Source organism: Lepidothrix coronata, unplaced genomic scaffold (genome assembly GCF_001604755.1).
Source record: "Lepidothrix coronata isolate B3197 unplaced genomic scaffold, Lepidothrix_coronata-1.0 Scaffold11, whole genome shotgun sequence".
NCBI classification, from domain to species: Eukaryota; Metazoa; Chordata; class Aves; order Passeriformes; family Pipridae; genus Lepidothrix; species Lepidothrix coronata.
Window position 1 is genome coordinate 3,699,404 of NW_016690191.1, and position 20,479 is coordinate 3,719,882.

The 20,479-nt window shown below is 43.2% G+C and overlaps 1 protein-coding gene across 7 annotated transcripts in view; it reads left to right on the plus strand.

The window, feature by feature from the left end:
* The first annotated feature begins 604 nt into the window (after positions 1-604).
* The window catches only part of AKAP13 (A-kinase anchoring protein 13), a 213,160-nt gene continuing 193,285 nt past the window's right edge, over positions 605-20,479 (plus strand). For 6 of the 7 annotated variants that reach the window (XM_017805073.1, XM_017805077.1, XM_017805078.1 and 3 more), the window contains exon 1: positions 605-690. The gene's annotated coding sequence lies outside the window, so the exon portion shown is untranslated. The remainder of the gene's footprint in view (positions 691-20,479) is intronic. The other variant, XM_017805075.1, reaches the window with a different exon arrangement.

A 20,479-nucleotide genomic window follows, 5' to 3' on the forward strand; every position in this document is an offset into this window, starting at 1 on the left:
GGATGTGGGAAAGCAGGATCATAGAATCACAGACTGGTTTGAGTTGGAAGGGACCTTAGAGATCATCCAGTTCCAACACCCCTGCCATGGGCAGGGACACCTTCCACTAGACCGGGCTGCTCAGAGCCCCATCTAACCTGGCCTTGCCCTTTTCCAGGCAGGGAGCAACCCTCAGATCCCCCTCAGATAAAACCAAACCCGCAGCCTAAGCTGCCCACGTCCTTTCACACCCGCAGCACAACGTTACACCCAACAGCTCCATCGCCCACAACGGCCGAGTAACCGGGAAAGGGGCGCGCTGCAGGGCGAAACCCCGGGGGGGAGGCCCCGGGGGTTCCCCAGCCCTCCTGGGGAGGCAGGGCAGGCGCAGCTGGAGCTCATCCCCGAACAAGAGCCGGCCGTGCCCGCTCCGCCCGCAGCTCCCCCGGCCCCGCACGGCCCCGCTCTGGCGGCGCATGCGGGGCGGGCGCGGGGCTGAGCGGGGCTGGAACGGGGCGGGCGCGGGGCGGGCGCGGCGCCGGCTCAGGTTGCGAGGGCGGCAGCCCCCGGCCCTCCTCCCCTCCTTCCTGCCCGCCTCCCCGGGCGGAGAGCACCGGCCCGGCCGCCTCCTCCGCCCCCTCCCCGTCCCCGTCCCTCTCCCTTCCCACCCGGCCCCGCTGCCAGGGGCGAAGCCGCCCGCCGGGCCCCGCGGTGAGTTTGCCCCGCTGGAGTTGGGCGAAGGGGTGGGGGAAAGTTTGGGGAGGCCCCCGGCTTGGGGGTGGGGGGGCGGAGGGGGTGGGCGCTCCCCGGGGACGGGGGTATGCGGGAGCCCCCCCTCCCCTTCCCGCGCCCTCGCACGCTTCCCCCGCCCTTCCTCCTCCTCCTCTTCCCCGGGGGGTTTTCTCCGCCGCAACTTCGCGTGGAGCTGCTCCGGGCGGCCCCTTGTCTCCGCGTGGCTTTATTCCCTTTCATTTTGCGGCTCGTATTAGTTTTCCATCTATTTGGTGTGTTTTCTCGCTCGGCTGCTCCCCGCCGCTATTGTCTGCGGGGCCGGGGCCGGGCGCGGTCCCCCCGCAGCCGGGCGGGGGTGGCGGCCCCGCTGCCGCGGGGACGGGTCGGGACGAACCCCGCTGTGTGCCCCGGGTGTGTGCTCCGGCACACGCGCCCGCCTGGCCCCCTCCCTATTGGAATTACTGATACCCCCATCTGGAACCCCCTCCAGCCTCGCAGACGCAACTTTGTATCTCAGTTTATTCACAGAAAGTCGTCGGGGGTTCGTATCAAGAGCCCCCCCGCAGCACGCCGGTGTTGGTGCGTGTCACCTTTGGGGCTGAGTGGCCTTTGAAGTCAGTCAGAGGGTCATTGCCGTAGGGCCTGTTCCATGCGTTCACTCTATTGCCTGAAAATATTTTTTTTTCTTCTCGAGTGCGGACATTTCTTCTGGAGCAAATGCATGAGTTTCTGGATGAGAACTGGGAAAGGGTAGTTCTTCTTAACCTGTGAACTGTTGGGGTTTATTAATCTACCTTCTATGACTGTGTTGTCCCTGCAAGTCATATAGAGTTGGGATTTGGAGAGTTCGATTTTGCTGACCTCTGGAATTGGTTCTGCTCCACTGTCCTTTACAGGGCTTCATGTTAGCTGGAGCTCAAAAGTGGAAAAAAAATCATTTATACAAGTTTTTTTTCATTGAAGAGTGTGCTGTATCGATTCTGTTGTGGATGACCAGACGGGGACTTGATAAAGGGATTAGAAATCCTGTACTGCTGTAGCTCTCTGTAATCTTTGTCGGCCGTAAAACTTTAGGTACTCATGGAGATATGCGATGCAGTAGAAATATGTAAAGCATGTAGCTTCAGAGCTGAGTTTAGACAGTTGGTCTGAGATCCATGGATGTCTTGTGTACTGGGAGTTTTAGCTAATGTAATCTAATCAGTTTTAAAGGGCCAAGCTACGTTATTTCAGTTTGTGATGACTCTCCTCAGTCCCTTGCCGGGTGTGTTTTTCATGTTTTGCACGCCCTTGCCGAGCTATTGTGGAAAAGGGCAAACCAAGTTCCACATAGTTCCTGAAAGTTAAGGTACTAGTGATTCATTTATTACAGTGTTAGAGGAGGTGTATTTTTATACATAGATAACTTAGTAGTGGGAGCAGATTGACATTAACCTCATAACATCTGTGCCTGTGGATAGAAGCTGCTGTCTGCACTAGAGGAGCATCCACTCAGAAGGTGCTTGCTATGCTTTGGGACACTTCTATGGTGACAGTTTCTTGTTTGGGCACTTTAAGTTGGGTTTGTTTGCTTTTTTTTTTTTTCTTCCCCCAAGTCTGATAGCAGGGTAAGAGTGCATTAGGCAAGGTGAGGATCACCTGGGCATGTGTTTTCCCTTGGCATGAGTTCAAGTGCGTACCTGTCTTCCGTGTTCATGGGTTGAGCCTGTACGTCACCTGTCTGTCCTTCCAGCGCTGCCCGGTGCTGGGCAGACAGGCTGGCCTGGGGCTGTTGCTAGAAGGGCACGGATGTTGAGTTCTGCCAGGCAGACAGGTTTTGTAGGTAGCCTGAATGATGAGTCTCCCGCGGGTACTGTGGATGAGCCGCGTTTCTTGACGGCGTTCCAGCCTTCATTTCTTGCCTGGCTCTGGTGGCCACAGGATGGCCGGCATAGCCCGAGAGGTGAGGACACAACATGTTCGAAGTAACAGAGTCCAGCCAGGGACTGCAGCCAGAGAGAAAGGCAGGAGTTCGATGTTCGTGATTTACAGCTTTGCTGCATCAAAGGAGGAAAGCATAGTTAAGAAGTCAAAGCTTCTCTTAGGAATAGAGTTCTGCCAGGTACTGTCCGATGATGGATGTTTTTAAAACACAGTCTGTGTAGGGAAGCTTTGAGACTCAGGCATATGCAGAACTTGCTACTAATCTCTCAGCAGGATATACTCGTGAGTAAGCCATGTTCTGGTCTAGGGTACGCTCCTGTGCTAAGAGGAGGATTAACTACTGTTAAAAGAATCTGGTTATTCCATCCAAAGCATGAATTAAGACAGTGGTCAATAAATTAGACTAGAGGAAAAAAACCTTGGTAGATTTGTTGGTAGTATGCACAGGCTCATGTGTTGTAAAGGCAGTGGGTGCTTTCATATAATTTTCTATTGGCATAATAAGTTTTAATAAATAGCTACTTAACAAAAAAATCATTAGTAAAGCTGCTGGGCCTGCTGTACCACGTCCTTTCCAGGACAGCGTATCAGTTTTCACTGCGTGGTATTTGGTGGCCATCCACTCGCCAGTAAAACTGACCTTGAAGCAGCTTGGAAGCTTTTCTGCTTATTACTGTAGCTGGTTATCTCTGCAATCTACTTGAGTGCTATTAAATGCTATTTCTATAGGGGTTCCCCACATAGGCAGTAAATAGCCTGAAGTCAGCTAAACCACACAGCTGATTAGTATGGAGGAACTGTTTGGTTTTGGCTTTGCTCTACTGGTGGAAGGTAGTGGTAAGAAATAAAAAACTTGAACAAAAGGCTAGATAGTCCAGGAGGCCATAAAGGCACGATGTGCCCTCTCTGAGTGGTTGTGGGCCCATGTTTTACCAGTCTCCTGGACAGGCATTGGCAGTTGGTGTGGTTTCCAGCTGGAGGATAACTCCTATTTGCAGGCCCATGAGAGGCTGGATGTGGAAAGCTGGGGTGGAAAGCACCTTGCAGTCTGCAGCTTGTGATTACTGGGTGCTGCTTGGTGCCAAGTGCTCATTTGCTTGCTTGCACTGATCACCTGTAGGACAGATAAAGGTAATGAATGACGTTGTGAGGCAGCTGATATCTCTGGGTGTAGACAGAGTTCTGCTTTGCTGCTGTGGGGTTTGCCATGGGGGATATAATCCAGTTGGAAGCCTGATTCAGGGCTGTCATGTACCACCTGGACATTCACGGCCAGGAAGCACTGCACTTTTTCTAACCCAAAACTTGTTGTTAGGGTGTTAGATATAATGTGGTTTTTATGAATAGCTTAGTCATGCTTCACTTTTTTTCTCCTCTAAAACAGCTGTCAACAGTCTCACTGTGGGGAGGGAATTGGCCACTCCTTGTACTTATTGAATAGTCAAACACTTCAGCCTGGCTTTGCACTTCTTAGTGACTTTTGGAAACAAAGCCGTGGATGTGGCACAATGGCTTCTTTTTATTTATTTATTTATTATGCCTGCCTTTCTCCCTCGCAAATGACCTTTATATAGGATCTAGAAGGCAAAGCACATCACTGGGAGCTAGCTGGTTAGTTACTTCAGTTAGTGATAAGAAAATATGATGGCAGTGCTCCAGGAAAAGCAGCTATGCTGGGAACTTGTTGCAGCAGTCAAGCTATACAGATCTTTTTCAGAACAATATATCCCTATATACTTACGGTACTTTGTCACGGAAACAGGGTGACTCCTCTCTTTATGTCTACATGATAAATCTGCTGCGACGCCACAGATCTTGTAAACAGTTTATTGCCCTTCCAGAGATGGCTGGTGGAGATGTGCAATGGGTGAAACTTTCTCAGTGTCATTCTAAACTCGAACTGTAATTTTGTCCTCTCATCTCCTTTATGCTTTGGTGTAGGTAAGCAGCCTCTTCTAGTTCCCCGGCTGGGCCATGCTGGGGTTTATGGGTCTGTTCAGCAAACCAGACCAGGAAATGGATCCCAGTTAAGAATACATGAATTTTTTTTCTATACAACTCATAGCTTGTATCAGTTCAGAAAAAAGATCATTCTTCCCCTGCATAAGTTCCCTGACTCGTGTTCCACAAGCAGCTGCTGTAGCAAAGGCTCAAGTGCTTCCACCAGGAGAAACAGCCTTGGAAGTACTTTTTCGATTGCAAAGTTATTTGACTCTGGTGCCCATCCCTGTTTTATAGCATGTGAAGATGACATGGGAGATACATGTGTTCTTAAGATAAACCAGAGTTAAAAGTCAAAATGTTTTCTCTTTAAGTTCCCTAAGACTGCAATTATTTCTATCAAGAGTGAATACACTTCTCTGCTAAGTAAGTTCTGCCATTCTTATAATATTTTTTTTTTTTAGTTTTCTTTATAACCAGTTTAGGTAGACTGCTACATTGCTGAGGAACAAGGGAAGAAAGTGTAATCACAAATATTTTTAAGTAGTCAACAGTCCTTAAAAAGTATGCAGTGTGATATCTTCCAAAATGTAAGCTTTAATCCTGTTGTATCTGTAATGTATTGAGTGTTGTGACATGGTCAGGCAGTCTAACAAGGCTATCTTTTTATATATGTATATATATATATATATATAAATTAAAAAAACCCAAACCTAAAAATCATGTGCCAAAGAGTTTATTGGGTGACTTTTATTATGGGTGAGAAAAAGCTCAATTCTTTGCTGGCGTAGCAATGTAGTTCTCACAGTCCAAATGCTGAACTATAACAAAGGCACATTGGGACCTTCCCAAATAATTGCACATGAGACTGGAGAAAGCATGAGAACAAAATACCCCTCAGACTACTCTCAGCACCTTGTACAGCACTTGTGTTGAAACTTGAAATAGAGTATATTCCAAGCATGGTTTTGGTGTGGAGTTGGGTTTGATGCCTCTGGGCAGCCTCCTGTGGGGTCCTGCAAGGACTGCTGGTGGTGTGGGCCTTGTGGGCTTCCACGGTTCATGGAGGACCTTGATTCTGGCCTTGGCTGCAGCATCCAGAATGGTACTTTTTCAGGGGTGAACTTGTAATTCTGTAGCAGTGGTTCATTTGACAAAGTTAATTCTTCTGGACTACTTGTATTTTTCTTGACTGTCCTCTTCATAAAGACTGGGAATTCACTTTTATGCTTCTTCAAAGTGATCCAATCTGGGAATTCACTTTTATGTTTCTTCAAAGTGATCCAATCTCTTTAGTCAAATTTTATTTTTTTTTTTGTGATTCCAGGTTGTTAATAATAATAAATAATATTCCCATTTGGCTGCTCTTGTCTTTCCAAAATGGGTGATAATTTTTTAATTAGTCATTGTGGCAACTGAACTGTCACAGTTTTCTTGTAGATTTGATCCTTGCATGAGGTCACCTTTGATTTCCTTGAAAATTATGACCTAGTGACTGATTGCTCGGTGGATCCTGTGTAGTTGCTCTTCCGGGATACTATTTAAAATTTATGAGCACAGGTAGTTGCAAGTGATCCATTGCATCTTGTTTCAAGCACTTGTGAAATTTTCTGATAGACTATGCAAAATGTTTAGCATTTGCCAGAGTAGCTTCTGACTGCTTCTAGTCTCTGTTGGTGTATTTTCTTGACTACGTTGAGGTGACTGATCTGTGTTTCACAGAAGTCACTTCCCTTTAGTCTTGTTGCTGAACCGTTTGTAACTTAATGTTACATTTGCAAAGTACATGGTGAGAGATGTCCCCAAATTGTTTTTTAATGTGAGATGTTATTTGCTGTGTGACAGCACCACTGAGATTAGCCTGATCCAGTGTAAAAGGAAGGATTTAAGGATTTTCTTCTGTAGCAGCTACTTTAGGTTTTCTTTCTGAGTGCAAGGGAAAAGAAAATAAGTGCTGAATTACTTATTTAATTATGAGGTTGAATTTTGGTGAGACGTTTTCTCTGTGAGCATTACTTAAGGTGATCATCTTAAAGCAGAAGGATGTAAGTCACTTGATGATGATGTTCAGAACTGTGTTAAAAATGCCCGATATGACATGTTTGAGTCCTCTGTGCTTTTTATCACCCGTGAATAATGAATTGGAGCAGTAAGTTATGTTAAAATCTGTGACATACTTTGTAGCTTCAGTCTAAACCGTATCTGAGGTTTCTGGCAAAGCTACTTGGGAAAGTAAATCTTTTTCCCAACGTGCCTCTGCCCTCAGTGGTGTAACTGTTCTGTAAGTCTGAGTGCTGCAGTTAATAAAACCATTACAAACAAGGATTTTGGCATGGAGCAGTTGTTCTAAACCAGAGTGTCATCAGACTCAAACTACTGACTCATCCATTCTTTTTCCATGGATTAACACACCTGGCATGTGTCACACACGGATACTGGCCGACCTGTCGTGTTCTTGTAGGTATCCTTCTTTTCTGCTTAGGGAAAACCAAAGTGGGAGTGTGAGTCTGCAGGGCAACCTCCTGCAGTTAAAACCCTCCTGATGGAAACCGATGCTGGGAATGGATTTGTCCAAAGACTCCTTTTGCCATGTCCCTGATGGTGCTCTGTCCCTGCCATGTATTAGGGGAGCACAGAGCAGCTGTTTGTGTGAAGTCTCTCCTTTCAGGGCAGCCATACAAAAAGCTGTGCTGGGTCATGCTGTGGGCTCTCCAACCTCGTTTCCTGCCCCATGGTGTTGATTGTGGGTCCTTGGGGAGGTATGAGAGCAAGGCAAGTGGTCCACACGAGTGACTGTGAGCACGGTGGGGTTCAATACCAGGATGTGTGGCACATTTGGGTTCCCAGCACGTGTGGCTATCAACATCCAGCCAAATCTTGGAATTTGCTGTCAATAGGGAAAGAGGGAAAATAGGGGATTTTTCCTATTGAGGTGTGAGATTGCTGTAGGGAATGAGTCTTGCTTGCTTTATGCACTGGTTTCCCTCCTGAGTTTCCTCTGGGATGCTGAAGCCTTTGGTCCTGTAATAGCAGTGGGACAATGAGTACTCAGATGGAGGAAGCAGGTGTTAAAGGAAGGGGGGAAGTGATTTATTTTTTGGGGGGGAAGGGGAGACAGGATGGCCAGATTTGACCCTTATACAGAGTTATTTCTTTTGCCTCATGAGTTTCTGCACAGGATGCTTCCTGATTGCTGGACCCACAAGTAAGATGGCAGCAAAACTGGGACCTATCCTTTTTTTGAGTTGATATAACTTAGTGAGCCAGCTGAGGAGTGAGGCTTACGTGATGTACCTCTGATGTTACGTGATGGGTTTTGTTGTTTTGTTCCCAGTTACCATAAATCTTTCAGCACTGCAGAAAGGCTGCGGTGCTGACAGCACTGGACATCTTCAAGTCTGCACTTTGTACTGGGGAGAGCTGGTTTTTTAGTTGTTTTAAAACCAAACTGGAGATGAATGAGTTTATGTGTGACCTAGATTAAAACAGTTTCTGTAGTCTCATCTGAAGGTCTTTGGGTTGGTGCAGAGGGTGATTCTGGAGATAAAAGTAAAACACACTGGCTCTCGTGCTGTGTAGCAGATGTGTTTGCATCTGTAGCTGAAAGACTTCCCATCCAGGGAGTAATGACAACACTCCATTTTAGTGGGGTTTCCAGCCTGTGCAGGAGCTTCTCTTGAACATGGGAGTCAGTTTTTCCATCACTGAGTGTTTTGCAGCCACTCCACCCATTTTTATGATGAGTGATCATCGTCTGAGAGCACAGTGGAACACAAGAGGTGGTGAGCAAACCTTTTGTTGCATTAAATGTAAATGTTTATAGTTTCTTTTCTCCTAGCAGCTGCAGAGAAGGTAGGTTGTCTCAGCTGGGTAGAGAAATAAAAGACTAAACCTCTTTTATATGTGCTGTCGTAAAAGATAGTCTTTTGTAATAAACATTCATTTCACAAGGTCTAGGTGTCTCTACATTTTTGTGTGATTCAAGGTGAAACATTGCTGCACATGTTTGTTAACTGCAAGTTTTTCTATATTAAATAATGCAGATGCCAACAGGAAAACAAATACACACGTTTTTCCTTAGGCCCACTGTGACAGGATGCTGAGGGTTGTGTTGGTACCCACCACGTGGTTGTGTTTATGTGCTGGTGGCTCCTGCTGTCTTGGTCACAGGAGCATGAATCTGCTTGTGCAGTGAGGGCTTGGGAGTCTCCAAAGTCTGGAGCTGCTTTTCCAACCTGTCCAGAGCTACTAAATAATTTTGGAAGAGTGTTTTGGTTATGTAGCCTGAAGAAGGGTGTGTGTAGCACGGAGGATGAGATTTGAGCACTTAGCTAGTTTAAAAGTGATTTTAACTGGCTTAAAAGTATGTTCCAGAGCAGATGCCTTCCTTGTTTCTCTCTAACATGCTGGCAGGGAGTGAAGTGGTGGGAGCAGATTTCTTGAGTGAGTTGTTCCACGGTTAAAACAGGGCTTTGATCCCTGTTTTCATGAGTAGTGTGTTACGCTAGAAAAAGAATAACTCATTGCTTGAAGAGCTTACAAGTTAAAACTGTGGATAATAAATATACTTGCATGGCTATTAAGAGGATTAATTGTTTGTGAAGTGCATCAAAAGTGGGAAAGTTAAAGAAGTACTTAAATGGTAACTGGCTGCATGTCACATAGGTCTCGGAAATTTGCTTCTCCCTCCTTCCAGTCAGTTTACAAGCTGTGTTTGTTTATTGGTATGAAATTTACCTGTCGGTCCCATGTTTTTATGTGTTTTGGGAATTTTAGCAAGGTACTTCTTCTTCAGATATGCCATCTGAAGAGAAAACATTTTACCACCTGAGAGGTAAATTATAAAAGTGACATGTTTCCTTCTGCAGCTGGAATTGGCTCTATTTAAACCACGGGGTTTAGTGCTTAGACCTCCCCGGTTTTTCCTTTATCAGATTAGCTAGGATTTTGGCAGGACTTTGTGCTGCATTTTCTTAGCCAATCCACTTGCATGTGAGTGTTCAGTAACTTTCTTGCTTTATAATCTCAAAGTTCAGAAGTCATCGGGTTGTTTGAGACTAATAAGAGATCCTATCCCAGCAACAGCTTATGGAGGGTGGAGAAAAGGAAAACACTTGACTAAGTGGAGAGCAAGTTTTGAAATGAAAATTCAAAACTACTTGAAGAGGATGGAGGACCTGTGGCAAAGAAAGTGCTTGAAATTGTGTATGTCTTCCTGAAACTGCAAAACATGAGTGTGCTTTTTTTACCCTTTCTTTACGGAATTGTTTGCAGGACCCATCCTCTCTGTGATATCTGTTAATACATGTTATGTATGTATATATATATATATATGCATATACGATAGATGGCAGATAAATAGCAAAGAGTTACTTTACAGTTGCATTATATAAAGATTGAGCATTTGAAATACCTAAAATGCATAAAACTTATCAAGTGGGTGTAAACTGATAAAGTTTTTCATACTCTGCTTGGAAGAGTCTTCATTTTTTTTTCCCCACTCTCCAGGGACTGATTTGTAAAATCTTTGCCAATTTTGACAATAAACCTAGTCTGATCAGTGCTTCTGATAAAAATTAGGAAAGGATAATTCTGTTTGCATAAATACCTGTGTGTATTTATGCCTTGGGCTTGTGATATTTCAGCCCCAAGAGAAACTTAGGCCGTTTTGGAGGAAATGTACTTTAAGCCTTGTTAATTTTTTTCTTTGGATAGGTCCATCACTTGGTGTTTGCAGTGAAAGAAATAAATTGTTTTCTTTGTAGGAATTTTTTTGACTCTTAGGTAAGTCTGGATCTGAGCCACCAGATACCGTGAGGATGAAGGAGAGTTGGTTTAGCATTAGATGGAAGCTGGGATGAGGAGCAGGAGACGCTGTGGTGTGGTTGTGTTAACGTGGCTGGAATGCTCAGCAGAGCAGCGTTTGAAACTTCTGCACAAGAGATGTACGACTCTGTCCAGCTGGGACCTTGCTGCTTCTGGCTGGTTTGCAAAAAAAATGCCCATGATGGGGAGGAGAGAAAGCTGTTGGGATGATGCTAGATGAAAGCCTAGCAGCCATGGGGAATTTAGGAATACGCCCGAGCTGGGGAATGCAGTGCCGAGCTCTGGGAGTGTGCCTTCCAGCCAGGGAGAGTTGCAGGGTGGTGATGGCATGGACCACCCTGCATGTTGGGAACTAATTGTCACCTCTGCTTCTTGCTCAGCCTCAGTGTTGGTGAGCAGTGCCTCATTCAACAGCAGCCTTTCGGATGTGCCCTGGGAACTAAGCAGTGTCCTGCTTGTACCTTCTCCGTGACTTTAGCAAACTTGAATTCAGTGCTTAGTGATGCTCAACTCCTAGTGCTGTGATGTGCCAGGTTCTGGGTGTAGCTGCCTTGGTCAATGTCCTTGTCCTGGACAAGGATCAGAACAGACATTGCTTTCTGTTTGCCTCTTTAAATTACACATGTCAACTCCCTGATGTCTTTTATTCAGAAAATAAATCTTGTCTGATACATTCAACCCAGAAAAGTGCTTATATATCCAGCAGCCAGGAAATTGAATGAGTCCTGATCTATTCTTAATTTCTTGTGTTTCCTGTGGTTTTATTGTTTGTGTTACCAGCCCTAATATTTACATACTTTTGAATGAGCTTTTCTTTTTTTGGAATATACTGCTTTGTTTGTATGCCTTGCAGAACAGGTTCTTCCATTTTTTTCCCTAATAACCAAACAACTTACTTTCTCAAAGGAGTAGGAGAAAAAAAAAGGAAGATTATAGGAAACACCAAAGGGGGGTATCTAAGAATAGAATTTTTTTTTTGCTGATGATATGCTAAGACTCATTCGAAACTTGCATCTACCCTTCCAAATGTCCTTGGGCTCTTTTAGAGCTTTTTAAAACTTCTTGCATGTAAAATTAAGTGCCTGTGGGTGCTTGATCTGAATAGCAGATGCATTTACAGTTGACATTTTAAATGCAAAGGTGATTCTATGAAAAATGCTTGTAAGAACAAAGCTGTAGTTCCCACTGAAACCCCAAGACATAGGAGGACAAGGTGGTGTAGTTTGCTGTATTAATGTTTAAAAGTAATGCTGGTGAGTGTTGTCCATCTGTATCTCTGGAATCTGATGTAGTCTTTTTTTTTCTGCAAAGTAAGGAAGATTTCAGAGTTACATTCCCTATCTTTGTTCTGGATGTGGAGGAGTAATGGAGCTGATGTTCTTCCAGTGGTCTGTCCCTTGGTATATCAGCTGGCTGCCTTTTCCAAGGATATTTGCTTTCCTTTAATAATCCTTTAGGAACTAACTTGAAATTGAATTTTTTTTAAAAAAATAAAGTGTTCCTCAAAGAATTTATGATCAGTCTTCATTTGTGGGTATTACTGTTTTGTGCTGAATTTCCAACTACTCTTCAAATATATAATTCTTTCAAAAAGTAAGACAGAACTTCAGGAGTTTTCCTTTCAAATCTGTTCTGCCTGCCATGAAATAAAACCTATTTGCACGTTGATGAATAGTGGCTGGGAAGCCTGTCTGGTTCTGCAACAGGATCCATAAATAGCATTAGTGTCTGGTTTACTTTGGGAAGGAAGGTGTCCCGTTGTGGCAGTGGCAGGAGGGGAGCCTTGCACTCACTCCCAGTAAAGTTGCCCTGTCTGGGCAACGTTCACCAGCACGAAACTTTGAGAAACACGATACAGTGTGTGTGCTGAGATACAGAACCCCTTTGAAAGCTCAAGCAAGTACTGACATTAGTAGAAATGGGTAATACTGGGCTTTTTATTTTCTCTCTACCTCTGCTGTGGGCTCACAGAGAACTTTGAGGGTCATAATGCTGGTGTGAAAAAATGCTTTCCCCATCACCCTTCCTATCTCTGGCTGCAGGGAGCACCTTGGACGTGCAGAGCACATTGTTGCATGTGGTCCATGTATAGCGCTCCAGTGTGTTTGGGTGGATGGGACCAAGCTTGGAATAGCTGTTCTAGTTGCCAGACTGGATCTGGCAGCTAATTCTGAAACCTGTTGGGTCTCAGGATTGAGGTTTGGACGAGTGCCCCTGAAATGTACCCTTCCAACCATTTGTAAGGATATTTTCAGGTTTGGTCTTTGGAGTGTTTGGATTGTGGAACAGTTGCTAAAGGAGGAACTGTCTTCTGTGCTAGATTAAGAATCAGTTTATTCTGGAAAATGGAAAGAAAAAGTCCAGGTGGTTCAGGGATAGCACAGTTAACCATCTCTGGTACCCCAGAAGCAATCATGTGTAAAAGGGGAATGGCAGGTAATTAGCTGGAAACAGATGAGGCTTGGGGTGCTGGCATCCTGGTTGGATGGCAGTGGGCAAAATGGAACCACACTAAGTTTCAGAACTGAAATTAAAAAAAAAAAAAAGTTTAATTTTTGCTCCCTTAATGAAGGCGATGGTAAAACGCTCCCTCACAGCGTGGTATTTTCCTTTTCTAAACTGCTCGTGGCATAGTTATTGCTGGATGTTGTGAAATGTAAATAACGCCAAGGTAGTGAACTCGGCATTCCCAGCTCCTTGGCAGTGTTTGTGAATGAAAACATCTGTCCGAGTCCTCTCTGGTTCTCTTCCCTCGCACAGCTGCCCGCTTTGAGCACGGCTCAGTGTGGGGCCATACGTGCTGCAAAGTCCTGGAAACCCTCTCCTTAATTTTTCAGTGTGGACACCACACAAAATGGAGGAAAATCTAGAGGGTAAAATGTGCGATTAATTTTTTTTTTACCTTTGTTAGCATTGTAGTGCAAGTTGTTAAGATATCTGGTGTTCCGGTGCCAGGCTGCAACACGGGACAGACCTGATCTCGTGCTCTTGGCACAATCTGGCTCTTTCTCCTGGTCTTTCTTGGATTCACTCTCTGGGATTTCACTCTCAAATCACAACCCTCCACTTGGCAAATGCATAACTATTCCCTGTCTCTCCTATTCAGATTATACAAATAGGCTCTGACAGTGTATAAACTTCACTGGAAAGGCCGTGTTGGTTTGTGGGCCAGGGGATGGGTGATAAGAGTTAAACTGTTTTTTACATGAAATCACCTCTTAAAGAGGAGTGGGAGCAAGGGGGACAACATGAAACTGCACCAGCAAGTGCAGAGGGAGAGTAGGAAACCACCCTGGTAATTCACTTGGTGCTTTTTCTGAGCTTGGGTGAGAGATCTCAGTAGCTTTCTACTAACAGGGCATTTTAAAAAAACCCAAACAATGAAAAACCAAACAAAACCCCAAAACTAAGCAACCGTGCAAATAATGCAGGAAATACATAATGAATGTTTCGTGATTGGGAAGAGATAGTAACTGGGGCTTCAGAGCTTGAGATCACCTACAGGATGTAAATACCGTGTGGGTAGGTGTTGTGTGCCAGCTTTAGTGACAGTTTTAACTTTGAAGCAGACTTTGTAAACTTTAGACGGTGCTTTAAAGTTGTTTTCATTTAAAGTAGAGAAATTGTTATGAATATTATCTTGATGGCGGAACTTGAAATTGAGATGTTGGCTTTACAAGGTGTTTTCGTTTTTCTGCTTGCAATTTTCATCATAAATTGGGAAAAATGGACAGGAGAGGGAATGGGATGGTCTTGCTTCTTTTTAAATGTAGAAATATCAACTTTTTTTCTCTCTTCTCCCACACCTTGTGTGTGTGGTAAAAAAGAATGTCAGTTTTTAAACAGATTAAATATCTTTCTAGCATATAGCATTGGTTTGAAGTGAGATTGCATGTCCAGGCTTCAGTGGGTTGGGGATATATTAGGTGAATTAATACAACCGTCTGTGATGCATTTATGAAAATTCTTTTGCATGTTTTTAAAGCTTTCAGTGTTTTTTTTCCCTTTGCTGTCAATATGTAAAAAATTATTTCTCCAAGGGAAACCTTAACTGTGCTAGCCAGGGAATAATTCTGCATGCAATATATCCTGTTCTGAAAAAAGTGGGTTATTCTTAACATAAATTACATACTCAGAATTAAGTAAGATTAAAATTACAGTGAAGACAGGCTAATAAGGGTTTTACTCTGCTGAGGAATTTGACTTAAAGCCTGCATGGGAGCCTGAAGTTGAATTCAAGCTGCCAATTCAGCTGAAGTGTAAAATGCCTCCCAGTCTCAACTGGAGTAAGCTAATGCAGAGTTTTAACTCAATTACATTTCCCCCTCTCCTTTTCATTGGACAGATTTATGAAGAATTATTCTGATATTTTTATTTTCCTCTCTGAGTTGTTCCAAGACCTAATACAAAGCATCAGTGCACAATGGAGGGGTAGATAGCAGAACGCTTCTGCAATCTCTAGTGTCCCTTCAGGATTTCCAGCTCTGTAAATAATTGCTCAAGGCAAAGGTACACTAATATTATTTGATGAACAGGAAGTCTACAAATAGCTGTGGTATTTTGCCGTAATTACATTTGCAGTGGTGCAGGTGTTGAGCCTTACCCATAGCCAGGAAGACCAGTGCTTCAGATAGATGGATTTGTAAGACCATGTGGATAAGGAGCTGGAGTGTAGGTTTAAAGGGAAGTATATCAGCAAAGTTGGATTTATATGTTTAAAAAATAAAAAAAGTTTCAGGAGTTGTGTTGCTGATGGCATTGCTGCAGTGGCTTGGCTTTGTAACAGCCAAACAAAACCATCTGAACCCTTATTTCTTCAGAAATGATGAGATACTCTTATTTTTATTTTTTTATTTTTTTTTTTTGGTATGAATTATGGTGGCCTTAGATTGATGTGCTGCTGGTTCTGCTCAGGAAAGGCTCCCACTGCTGTCCCAGGGCTCAGTGGTATTTGTGGATGTGGTAGTTTTGCCTCATGCTTCTCACCCCCAAACCTTTCTTTAGCCCATGTGAAGCAAAAATCCTATTCTTGTTTGTGTTGGTGACCGGAGCAGCTTAGTGTGAATCTTGAGCAGCTGGTTAGGTGACACCCTACGTCTTCTCCAGACAGTGAGAGCGTGTTAAAACACTTCATTAATACTTTACTTGAGCACTCTCCATGAGATGGCTAAAGGAAATGAAATACTGACACTAAAATTATGCTGTCAGAAATGCCTGAAACCAACTATCTTGGGAGACTGACTCACCCTGCCCTTCCTCTGGGATCATGGCTGGATGCAGTGGGAGGGTATCCTGCTTTTTTGTCACAACTTCATGACCTTGTATCACCAGCCCATGGGTTTATTTGGGAACAGACTGATGCAGGAGAGAAGATGATATGCAAATAGGAATGTTTCTGTGGGTGATACTCATAGTTGAAATGGTCTTGGAGTAGTTATTTTGAGAGGAAATCTTGGCTCATGTTTGTTGAGCTGAACTGCTGAGAACAGCCTGTGATGTGGAAATAAAAGGGATGGGGAGAAAAGAAGCAGGTGGTGAGAGGATGCATGTACAAGAGAAGTGGAGCACCACTCATATTATCTCTCCTAAGCCCCCTGTTTTCCCTCCCTCTAGAGATGGCTGTTATTTCAAGTGGGCCCCGAGTTTTGGAAAAAAGATCTGGTATGTGTGTGAGGAGCAAGTATGCAGAAAATTGCTGTGCTGTATGTAAACTTAGCATGGGAGTTTATAACTGAGATGTACGGTGATGTCTTCAGTTGAGTTTGGCTCTGAAGCTTTGGGAGACGTAGCAAAATACTTGTGTGCCAGCCTACACAGGCTGGTATAAAACTAAGTAAATACTTGTAAAGGATTGTCTTCATCTTGCTTAGTGCTGTTCTTGAGCGCTTATCTAAACCTTAGATGTTCTTGAAGAAATTGCTCTTCCTTAGCATAAAAAGGCAATACTTAAGAAATTTAGACAGAAGTGGTGCTGCCTTTCCAGAAAGGAGTATTAATATAAATATTTGGAGTGTCCAGTTAATCTGGCAGGATTGTGACCAAGGCATGATACTGTGCCTGTGTGCATTTACACTGTAATTATGAATGGTTTGTTCTGTGAGACAGTGTGATGGCTTCAGTACTGCCTTTTTGTTATAAATACAGTGTCTTCTGGGCTGTTGTTTAAAGACTCCTTTGGAAGCCTGATTTAATAGTGGAGCTGAGTGAATAATTCAAAACCTTTTTATCAAGTCCTTGTTTAAATTCTTAAATGAGCTCACCATAACCTTTTTATGTACCCCTCCTGCATGTGTCATACAAATATTAGAATAATTGAATTTTACTAGTGCAAATGTTTCTGTGAAGCAAATTTTTAGAGCTTGATGTATGACTGTTTATGTAGAGGGGAATGTAAAATCTCACACACCAGTATATATGCCAGAAACTTGTACTGGCTTAGGGGGACGGGACCCTCTGCTTTTGTTGGAGCAATCCTAATTGAGCTGGTTTGTCAGATTGACTCATTTTGCAGTTTAAAAACTGAACACATGTATTTAAAGGAATTTCAGAGAGATCTCTCTTTCAGGCCATTCTACAAACAGTAGCAGTACTTAGTTTAAAATATTTGCCTTTTTTTTTTTTTTTTCAGATAAGTACTATTTCTAACTCTTTTTCCTTTTCTCCCCCCTTTACATGAGATGAAACAGCACATTCAAAATGCATCTGCTTAGCATCACTGGGTAGCTTAACACAGAGATGCAGACCAGAGAAAATCTATAGTCACCTTCCAAGTTTGGTCATCTCTTGGCTTGAAGTCCAGTCCGGGCTAGAGGAGAGCGTCCCAGATAGGTAATTTGGGTGGATTTAGTATGGCTGCTCACATGTATTAATGTTTGCAGACTTGCTTGTAAAAGCTCATTAGTGTTAAGTCACTTTTGAGTACTGATGGTCTTTAAAAGGCAAATAATAGCCTTAAAACCAGGATATCTGGAGAACTGGTACTCATTTGTCTTCGGCTTCTGAAGAAAAGTGGAAGACTTGAAAATTGAAAGCCGGCTTGAGAAGCAGGGGTTGAGGATTAGGTAAGCAGCTGAGTGAGTGATGCTGTATGCTCAGTGGAGAGTTGTTGTTTAATTGGTTACAAGAATTTAGTCAAGGCTGTTTATTCTGTTTGCACACAAACCATCTCCTGTACAGGCTCTGGCAGCCCTCTAACCTTCCTGGCACCGCTGAGCCTGTGCTGCAGCTTCCCTCGGAGAGGAGATGGAGAACTCATACTCTTTCAATGAATGCATCACGAGTTTGCAAAGCCTGATTTGCCTGTACAGGGTTTGCTCTCTGAATTTTGGATTTCTTTGCTGATTTTTCTGAACTCTGATGAAACCACCTTTAACTGTCTAAATGTCGTTGCCATAGAACTGCCCAGGAACGTGCTGAACTGCAACCACTGGTAATGCCTCATGCCCCTCACAATGTATGCAGAAATCTGGAATTGCAGGCTTGTGTGGCAGGGCAGATTCTTGCAGTGACAAAGAAACTACTATTGAAATATTCTGTTGCCTTCAGTTGCGGCTATCCCAAGTCTAGCAGTACAGATGCATCTGTGTAGCCATAGCCAGGCCTACGAGAAACATAACATGGTCTTTAGAAGTAGGAACTTTTGGTTTTTGGGGTTATAAAGAAAACCCCAAATCGTAAACCCCAGCATGATCACAACAACCAACCTTGTATTTGCAGAAGACAGGCAGTGAAATGTAAGAGCCAAGTAAACCTGTTCTTTTTTGGCCTTCCTGAAACTGTCAGATGTGTAAAGTCGTGTTTTAACTGAACAAAATTAGTTGCATCCAGCTCTATCACAGTGGGCATGGGCCTCTTGTTGTGGTTTTCTTGTAGTCTGTCAGCTTGAGTGGGAAGACTGTTCAGACTTAGTGTGACTTCCTCACATCAGCTGTTGCAACTGGTGCAGCTGGGTCTTAAGCTGAAAAGGGACATCTAGTCCATGCCTCTCCATTTCCTTGTAATGCAGTGAATATGAGCTGTAATTTGCCAGTGTGGGTTCCTCAGACCTGAAAACAAATGAGAAGTTTTGGGTGGACTTTTGTGGCTTGTTTTTAATTAAATATTGGTGCAACAAGAGTTGTTTTGTGACAAGAAAGACCCAACAGTCTTCCCAAACATGCGGAACAAGCAGGCTATGTCTTGTCATCCCATTACGACATTCCCACTGTAGGAAACACCCTTTGTGCTTTGATAAGCTTGTCCTTATTCATAGTGGGAAACTGTAAATTAACATGTACAATTGCTTTTGTGCATGAGGTTTATAACAGTACATTGTCTTTTCAGGTTTGTGTTGCAAAGCCTGTCTGAAGATAGGTGAGCAGTATTACCCGTATTTACTGTGGGGGAACCTGACACTTGGCAGCTTTTTCTGAGATACCCACTAAATCTGAGTGTTTGCAGAGTTTGCTGTAGTTTATGATTGAAATTGGTGATTGCAACACGCAAGATTGCCACTGCAGCACAAAGTGGGGAGAGCAGATGCCAGCTGAGCTTTGCCTTGAGTGATGTGTCTGAAGAGATACAGGCTGGTGGCATAAAAGAAAGTCACTGTTGTCTCCTGGTTCCCTAATTCTTTGATGACTGAGAAGAAATTATGTGACCACTGAGCAAACTGATCAGTACAGTTTATGCTGAAGTTTTGTATGGTGTATATTTATTATAATAACCTAAAGGTGAAATTGGATCAAAATAAGCTCTGGATTTTGTTGTAGCTTGTTGCTTTTTGGTTGCATATGGATATTCTGCAAAGCAAGAGGTAGTTGATCAGCCTTGTCCCTATTTACTTAAGTACCTTTAATACTTCACCCTCCACGTGGTGACCTTTGGACTGTCTTTGCTGAATCTTCATACTATTCTAGATTTGTTTATACTCTCTTTCTGCTCAGTAGAGATTTACACTCCATCCTTGTCTGATTCAAAATGGTGTTCAAAAATGCATCACTTGGCATTTAAGTCTGTCTCATTCATATAACAGTGCGTTGAAAAACAGTTTATTATTTTTGCTTATATTGATCTCATCTGGCATTGTCAGAGGGGAAAACAGTTAATGACTTGATGTGTGTTCAGACTGGATGGAGTAATGATGAGGTATAGCTGAGTAATTTTCTTTCTTTTAAAGCTGAATTTGATTTTCTGCTGTGGATATTTTGATTCTTGTTTATTTTTCTCCTTCGTTTGGAGAAGAATAGTCTGGGAGAGGGGAAGGAAGAGGCAGGGTTTACCCCTGTAACCATCATTGTTAGCCCTAACTTCTGGTAGAGCTTTGCTGCTTTGGCTTGACCTTTTTAAACTTGAGAAATGTGTTTTTGTTTGCATTTCCATCTTGTTGCATTTAAAAACTATTCTAACTATACCAGAGTGTTTGAACATTAATGGGGGAATGTTTTTCAGAGTCTTGATAGAATTTCCAGGCAGCTTTTCATCCGCCAAGTACTATACTGGGCTCTCTTGTGGGGTTTTGCTTGGTTTGCTTTAAGAATCTGCAAAGCAACTGTTCAAAATTGCTGACACATGTTAAGTAATTTGGAAATCACCATCCTTCTCCATTGATGTCTGAGAGTGCTCATGTTGGCAATAAGAACAGGATCTGACCCTGAAAATGATTTGTGAACAGTCTTAGTCTTGAGACCAATTATAGGCAGTGTCTTCCCTCTGATTCTGGCTAGTTTATCCTTACAGTCTTAGGTATTCTATTTTTTTAAAAAAATTATTTACTCAATCTCTTTAAAAAATATCCTCTTCTGCCTTTTCCATGTATTTTTGAATTATTCAACCACGTGTGTATTTGGTGATGCCAACTTACGAGTAAAATGTAGTTGAGTATCAGGAGAGTTAATGCTACTTCTAACAGTAGTGGTAGTGGTATAATGCTTATTAATGAAAAATCCATCATCTTCCACCTCCCTCCTCCAAACCTCTACTTTTCAACTTGGGAGCAGCTGTAATCAGCCTGTACAACTTCCCTTCCTCCTCTCATGAATAAATCCAACTACCTTATCTTCTCTATCGGAAAGTCTTCCTTGGCTTTAACAGCCTCTGG